An 8848-nucleotide genomic window follows, 5' to 3' on the forward strand; every position below is an offset into this window, starting at 1 on the left:
ATGCTAGACCATGAACCTTTTCACTATTTTCTTCTGTAATAGTTAAGATTTTCCACTTGAAGCAGCTATTTAAAAATAAACATCAGATTTTGTTAATAAACGTAAATCATGCTTAAGTAAAAAAATAAGTAAATTTTTGCTTTTCTTAAATTTTCTAGGCATCAGAAAATCAGGTCACTTTTTCTTTTAGATCTTGAAATGCAAGAGCAGAAACTGACTATATTCAACTAGTGCTTTCAGATTACTTATAGTATTTAGCTAGGATGGAAGATGTTATGCTTGTCAGAAAAAAGGGGTAAGAGCTTTCATTAAGGGGTGCCTAGGGCGCCTGGTGGCTCGGTGGGTTAAGCCTCTGCCTTCTGCTTGGGTCATGATCTCAGGGTCCTGGGATCAAGCCCCACATCGGGTTCTCTGCTCAGTGGGGAGCCTGCTTCCCCCTCTCTTTCTGCCTGCCTCTCTGCCTACTTGTGACCTCTGTCTCTGTGTCAAATAAATAAAATCTTAAAAAAAAAAAAATTTCACAAAGTTGAAAAAATTACCACCAAGGAAATACTGTCCTTGATGAAATTGATGCATACAGATGTGGGTTTCACTGAGAAGAACAAAACACACTTGGAAATTGGCAACTGAACTTGAGAGTACTTGTGTATTTCAATAAAATACGTCACATGCAGTGTATTAACAAATGTCAAATAGGAAACAAATAGGAACATTTGCCCCTTCTGCCAAATCTACCAGTGGTGATTTATTTTTATATGGAAAAATGACAGTTCACAGCTTCACTGGTTTCTTCCTTTTCTTTCCATATGGAAATGATTACTTTTTTGCTGTTTTTCTTATCAACTGTTGCTATGATTTAAAATACTGAGCCATATCTTATTTCTAAGGAATGTAAGAAGTGGTCTGTCCAGCCACTAAAAGGCACACCCCTCTGCTGCATTTTGTTAACCCAAGTATACTTGAAAAATAATCAGATAATGATTTTTACAAAATAAAGTTAAAAGTAATAGTTTTTACACTGAAGACATCGAAAGCCTGAAAGTTTCCCAAACCGAACCAGCATTAATAAAGATCTGGAGCTCCCCAGGGGTTAAGCTGATTCTGAGGAACCTGCTACAAGTGAAGCTTAAAGAAAGTCGTAAGATTAATCACTCTATATTTAAGGAAGTAATTCATGAGGTACCAACGGGCATGAGTTTATTTCTAGTTTAGCAACCCACGGAATCAATGGCAGGTGAATATTCGAAAAAAGCCGCAGGTAGACACAGCTCTTGGTCCATTCACTTATATGAGTAGAGCTTTTCTTTTATGATCCATTACTGCATTATTTGATGTGTGTGAATACGCAAATATTTGCAGACTTGTCTTAAACATTTACATGGAAAAAAAATTCTTTTTGGTCTATTTGGAGTAACATAAAATTTTTGCTAATAGACTTGTGATTTAACTTCAACACATAGAAGGTGATACCAAAACTTCAAGATAGAGGAGGTCACTGGAAATGTATTTTGCGTCGAGAAAATGACCTATCAGCAGATCAGCCAGGACAACATTAGGATCATAACTTCCTGGGCATACAGATCCAGAGGCTTTGAACTTGTAATATCTTAGATTACTGGGTAACTGGAGTACTGCGTTGTCACTCGCATTTCTCCCACAGAGCCTGCACACCCCCTGTAGGCAGGAAGGAAGTGTAAATTCAAACTGCTTCTTATTTTCAAGGCTTTTTCACTCCTTCATTTGTGCTTTTGTCGAGAGTTAAGCTGTAGAACCTGTTTCTCCCCATTCATTCCCTCTTGCTTCTAGCTTTGCTCCTGCCAACACAATCCAGTCGATCATAAACATCTTTCTCCTTTACTTAACCTGTCACTTAGACTTTCGCCAGCGTATCCACAGTTCACTGTTCTGAGGCCATTCATTCATTCAACCGGTATCTAGTCAGTGCCAGGCATTGAATTGGATGTTAAGGACATAGAGGTTAATACCACATAGTCAAAATGAAGAAGCTTACAATGTAGCTAAGTTTCTTTGAATGTCTTGATGCTCCAGTCCTAGCTTCCTAATTATTGCTTACTATTTTTCCCATGTCCATGTTCCACTTTTTTACAGGAAAGATGTAGTATAGGGAACAACGAACTGGGAGCTCTAGTCTGGGCTTTAAATTGGTCTGAAAGGCCTCCTCCCTGGCTCTGGGGATTATTCTGCATGGTACATACCAATGATTCTTCTGACCACCATGTTTATCACACTTGAATTCCTGTCCAAAATTTTGTTTTAAAACATGCTCCATATGTTCCTATCACAGTAGTCTCTCCCATGAGCCCAAGGTTTGGCAGTCAACCCTTTCTTGTTCTTCAACCTACCTACCAAATATGGCTTTACTCACTAACTTGTCATTTTTGGCAAATAATCAGTAATTTAAGAGATGTCTGCTCATCTTTATCAATCACACTGTTTCCTATGGATTTTAGGGATGTGAGCTAAAAAATCTGGCTCTACATATTTAACTAAATAACTTCCTGGGGTGCCTGGGTGGCTCAGCTGTTAAGCATCTGCCTTCAGCTCAGGTCATGATCCCAGTGTCCTGGGATCAAGCCCCACATCGGGCTCCCTGGTCAGCGGAGTCTGCTTCTCCCTCCCCGACTCCCCCTGCTTGTGTTCCGTCTCTCATTATCTCGTTATCTCTCTGTCAAATAAATAAAATCTTTAAAATAAATAAATAGGGGCGCCTGGGTGGTTCAGTGGGTTAAAGCCTCTGCCTTCGACTCGGGTCATTATCCCAGGGTCCTGGGATCGAGCCCCGCTTGGGGCTCTCTGCTCAGTGGGGAGCCTGCTTCCCTTCCTCTCTGCCTGCCTCTCTGCCTACTTGTGATCTCTGTCTATCAAATAAATAAATAAAATATTAAAAAAAAACAAAAGAATAAATAACTTCCTACTCCTCTACTCTGAAATGTCTCAGACAATACAGTGTCAGCCTTACTAATAAAGGGAATCCCATTTCCACTAGCCAGAATACTTGCACAAGAATTTAAGATAAACAATGTAAAGATCTCCATTTTCTGGGCAACACAGTGTGGGGTCAGTGTTGTAGAAGATAGGGCATTTAATGCAGAAGAGGGAAAAGATAGAAAATCCTGATCACTGAGATCCCAGGGAGCCAGTGACATAGGAAGAGATGAAAAGGAAGGTTGGTGATGCCCCCCACCCCCCGCAACCCTCAAGAACTGCTTACAAAGAAAGAATAGCTTACAAGCATTTTCTGAAAAAGACTTGGTTTCTGAATTTAGACCTTACCTAAAGTAATGAAATATCTAATAGCTTACAAGAATAGCTTAAAAAGAAACAGTAAGCCAAATAAAGTGTCACTTAGCAAATAATCCTCTTACCTGAATTTATCTCCTTTGCTCATGATGGAACCAGTAAGATGAATACTTTTCATAGTTTGTCTAATTATCTACATGGGGAGTACACAGAAACGCAAAGATTCTGTACCTGTGGTATCCAGTAAGGTAGCCATTAGCCATATGCAGCTAGCACTGTAAGTATAAAATACACATTGGATTTTGAAGACAGTATGAATAAAAGAATGTACAATATAAATATTTTTGATTGTTGAAATGATATTGTGGACATATTGAGTTAAACTATTCAAATTGTATACTTGCTTCTTTTTACATTTTAAAATATACCTACTAAAGTTTTTAAATTAGATACATGGCTTGAATTATATTTCTGTTGAACAGGGATATTCTAGACATTTCAGGAGCAAAGGCCTGGGAACTATAGAAAAGGGAGCTGAATAAACTTGTCCTTATTAGGTGAAGGGTCATGGGAACATGATAGTAAGAAACATGACATAAGGCAAAAGATGGGAGTTTCCTTTTTCGAAAAAAAAAAAGGACTTTGCTTAAGTTCAGCTCATGTGAACGGTATGAAAAAGGCAGGATGTGAGCTTAACTCAACAAACATTCATTAACCACCCGCAAGGAAAGACAGCGCTAGGAGAGGCAGATTTTGAAAATGAGTAAAACCTGGCCCCTGTCCTTAAGGAGTTTACCACTTGATATATTCTTTGCGGCAAAGCATATGCCTGGCTCATGGTAGAGTTTATAGATTAATACACATGTCTAAGAAACTATGGAAGAGACAAAAAACTGCAAAACTAGAGGCACAAAGCCCATTAAAGCTCACTTATTATCAACAGATCTCGTAACAGATAACACTGAGGACATGGAAATACAAACATAATTAAAAATATTTGGTCTTGGGGTGCCTGGGTGGCTTAGTCAGTTAAGCATCTGCTTTCAGCTCAGGTCGTGATCCCAAGGGCCTGGAATTGAGCCCCACATGGGGCTCCCTGCTCAGTGAGGAGACTGCTTGTCCCTCTGCCTATGCCACACACCACCACCCCTCCCCATATTCTCTCTCTCTTGCTCTCAAATAAAATCTTCAAAACGGTTTTTTTGGTCTCTGACCCATCTTATACAGTTAAGAGCCACCTAGGACAATATAAACTCAATATATTGAGAATGAAGAAATGTCTTTGTTTCTAAGTCCTTGCCTAAAATCTAAAGCCCTAGTCCTGGAATTCCAAGCCTTCTGAAGTAAAGCACTCCCACTGTTCCCTTTACACATGCGGCAGTAAGCCAAGACAAACAGAAATGGCTGTTAAATGTTACGAAAAACACACGGATTTGTTTAATTTTTTTCAGTAAGGACAGGGACGGAGCAGTCTAACACTGACCTGAAGATACAAATAAGAGACATGAACCAGTGATTCTGGCTGCCCCTGCTTTGCCCCCCACTGCCAGGCCTCCAAGACAAAGGAGAATGGGAAGCTCAGAGCATTTTTGAGCAGTCCTGAAAGGATACACACTAAACTTAATAGTAATTTTCTCTGGGGGAGTATCTTTCTCAGATTTCCTTTTTATGCTATGCATTTCTTTTGCTTGCCTTTTTTTTTTTTTTTAAGATTTTATTCATTTATTTGAAACAGAGAGAGAGAGATCACAAGTATGCAGAGAGGCAGGCATAGAGAGAGAGAGGAGAAAGCAGGCTCCCCGCTGAGCAGAGAGCCCCATGCGGGCCTCGATCCCAGGACCCTGAGATCATGACCTGAGCCGAAGGCAGAGGCTTTAACCCACTGAGCCCCCCAGGCGCCCTTGCTTGCCTTTTTTAAAGCAAACTCTTTGCCCAACGCAGGGCTCAAACTCATGACCCCAAGATCAAGGGTAATGTGCTCTTCCAACTGAGCCAGCCAGTTAACCCGGCATATTTTTATTTTAAACCAAGCTTGAAAAACCCAATGTAAAGATAAACTAACTTGTTATTTTTAAAAGGGTGTTAACACCTGAACAGTTTGATGAATGAAGAAATAAGTCAAATCAATCAGAAGACAGTAACAAGGGGTTGAAGGAGAAGGCAGCATCATTGTTCTGTAAACTACCACATAAATAGGTGTAGAGATTACAGGATCCTCTACGTACATTCAGAGGACAAACACAGGAAGAAGGGAAATTAAAGACTAACTTTGGGGTCCTACTATCTCACCATTTCCTTCTAATGAACACACTGCCTATTGCAAGGAAGACTAGTAAATATTTCTCACACAAACACAGTCTGGGAGCAGCCTAAAAAGTAAAAAAAAAAAAAAAAAAAGTAGGAAATCTTTTGTATCTGAAAGTTGTTTTTTTTTTTTGTAAGATTTTATTTATTTATTTGACAGAGAGAGAGATCACAAGTAGGCAGAGAGAGAGGAGGAAGCAGGCTCCCCACCGAGCAGAGAGCCCGATGTGGGGCTCGATCCCAGGACCCTGGGATCATGACCTGAGCCGAAGGCAGAGGCTTTAACCCACTGAGCCACCCAGGCGCCCCCTGAAAGAACTTTTAAAGATTTTTTTAATTTTTAAGTAATCTCTACATCCAAGTGGGCTCAAACCCACAACCCCAAGATCAAGAGTCGCGTGCTCTACCTCCTGAGCCAGCTAGGCACCTCTTATGTAGTTTCTTGAGACTTTTTTTTGTCTTTGTTTTTAAGATTTTATTCACTTGAGAGAGAGAGAGAGCAAGCGCAAACACAAGTAAGGCGAGAGGCAGAGGCAGACAGAGGCAGAAGCAGGCTCCTTGCAGAGCAGGGAGCCTGACTCAGGGCTTGATCCAGGACCCGGGATCATGACCTGAGCCGAAGGCTGACATATAACTGACTGAGCCACCCAGGCAGCCTGAGACATTTTTTGTCTTTAAAAGTAATCTCTACACCCAATGGGGTTCGAAATCACAACCCCAACATCAAGAGTAAGGTGCTCTACCGACTGAGCCAGACAGATGTCCCTGTATGAAAGAACCTTTTATTTCCTCCTTACAGAGTGCAGGGATGTCTTTTATGCTCCAAGGGATTCTTTATGTTTGAAGAAGGAAATATAGAGCATCTGAAAATTTCTTTGATCTCTGTTTTTCTAAAAGCGCTATTTTCAGCTTCCGTTTCTCTTCTGAAATCGTGCAAGAGCACTCCCACATAGATGCTTTTACTAGATAGGCATCTCATTATGTCTGATTCCATCAGAAAGCCAGTAACAGTGACAATCCCAGTTCCCCCAGCTTCAAAAACTACACACCCACCTTAGAGAGTACTAGTTTTGTACCTCTCTTGTCCATCAGAGGATCACACACAACTAAATCTCTCCTTCTGAACTCTGCTGCTCCTGTTGAGTGGTATAATTGTGGTCATATGTCATTGATTTTGAACTCCTAGCCAGCCAACTTCAGTAACCATAACTCATTTATTGAAACATGTAAACAACACCAGCACCAAAGCAGCCAAATGGAAAGCCGCCTTGACCACATGCTAGAAGGTGTAATAAAGCCATGATTCTGCCTTTTGGCTTGGCAAAAGCAGTTGGGAGGATGCCCTCATACTTACTGGGAATACTTATGACATCTGGGTTCTAGGTGGCTGCCAGTGCTGTCTAGGCTAGAACTGCTGGAATCTTGGACTCCAGTATAAATATACAGGAAATCACATTGCCAAACTTTTCTCCTTATAAAGACAATCCATCCAGGAATTACCATCCTCCCAGTTCTCATAGGGAGGAGCCATTCATTAAGCAAGCAGGATACAACCGGGATGAGGAATTTTAAAGCGGCTTCCTGTGGCCCCAAGGTCTGGTTACAGTGCCGTCTTTTCAAGAAGAGAGCTATATAACTAGTCAAGGCTTAGATGATTACTTATGAGAAAGTACAAAGGACATATTACTGTAGAGAATTCTCTGAAAAAGTCCAGTTTATTCTCTGACAGAAGTCACTGGGTGGTGGGATTGTACATTCACAAGTCTAGGAGTTAGAAATCCTGAAATAAGACCCGTGGTGGGACCCTCCATCCTACTGAGCAGTACCTTCCCTCTGTGTGTTCAGAACAGACCACCATTTCTCACGCTCTCGAACTTGCTCCTCCTCCTGTATTCCTGGCCTGGATCAGCACAACTATCTTCTCAGGTTCTCAGGTTCCTTCTTGACCTCTGCTCTACCTCCTTTACTCTGGCCTTGCCTGGTCCCCTGGGACCCTGACTCAGGTAGCCTCTCCTGTCCACCTTCGCATATCCACCATTCCTTCACTGGACGACTGAGAGGGTCACTAAGCAGACACTGTGAGCTTACTGAGTGCTAGGTCCAGGGCAACCAATGGAGAGCATAACAGTGCCTGCTCTCACAGGGCTTATGTTCTTGAGCAGGCAACAACAACAAAAAGGCAACAGAGAAACTACTTGCGAGTTATGCAGGTGCTTTAGAGGATACAAAATGGCGATAAAGCAAAGAATAACAGAGGTGTGTGGACTGACCTTAGGTGGCTCCTTGTCTTGTCTCTTCTCCCCACCTGACAGAGCTCTCCTCTCTATGCTTCCTGCTGTCCCACAAGGCTTTCTGTGTTTGGACTGATTTCCCTCTGTCCACCCTAGCTGGCAATTCAAATGCCTCATCTTCATGAAACCTTTCCTGATCCTTCCTACTCAGCCATTCTCATCCTCTCCTCAAGTGCTTTCCCTAGCCAGACTTCACCTTGTATTGTAGTTATCTGCACAGATGCATAATACCCCCAAGAAAACTCTCTAGTCCTAGAGGGAGAAGATTATTGTCACTAGCGTTGTCTCTTCCCCACAGTACCTTAAACCTATAGAAATTTAAAAAGCAAATTCAAAAATATCCCCCTCTCTCCTAATGTGGCTAATGCCACTTTTGGCTCTATTTCATAGGGTTGCTGTGAAGATCAAATAAAATTTAACATGTGAAAGTGCTTTGAAAGAGAGGAAAAAAAAAAGGTCTATACAAATAGAAATTGCTTTGTAATCATAATTATAGCAAACATAATTCTGGGAACCTGCCCACACAGGATGGTTAAGAATGGAGCTGGCTTGTCCACCCTTGTGATACAGGGAAGCACAAAGACCACTCATCTATTTAAATAGCAAAACTTTTAAGGCTGTGGGCTTGATTTTCAGTGTCTCTTTCTCCATCACCTATTTGTGATCACAAGAGGAAATAAGTATGTAGCCAACAAACAAGCTTGGACTTTTGTACTGGACTTTTCTGGAGAACTGAATGTTAAAGAGCCAGAATGCCTAGGGTTTGAATCCTTTTTCTGCAACCTTGCTTCCCACACCCAGCTACTAAACTTCTCTACCTTAATTTTCTCATGGAGTTGTAAGGACTTCAGTATTCAACAACACAAAACAGCACTGAAAACAGCACCTGGTACAAAGCAAGCAAACAATCATTATCAGTTACAGTAATTCACTGTACTTCCTGGTAAAGGGCACATCAGAGGAGGTTCCTGGGAGCTAATCTTGACTGCTGG

This window comes from Lontra canadensis, unplaced genomic scaffold (assembly GCF_010015895.1).
Source record: "Lontra canadensis isolate GAN:19392208 unplaced genomic scaffold, GSC_riverotter_1.0 scaffold43, whole genome shotgun sequence".
Lineage (NCBI taxonomy): Eukaryota > Metazoa > Chordata > Mammalia > Carnivora > Mustelidae > Lontra > Lontra canadensis.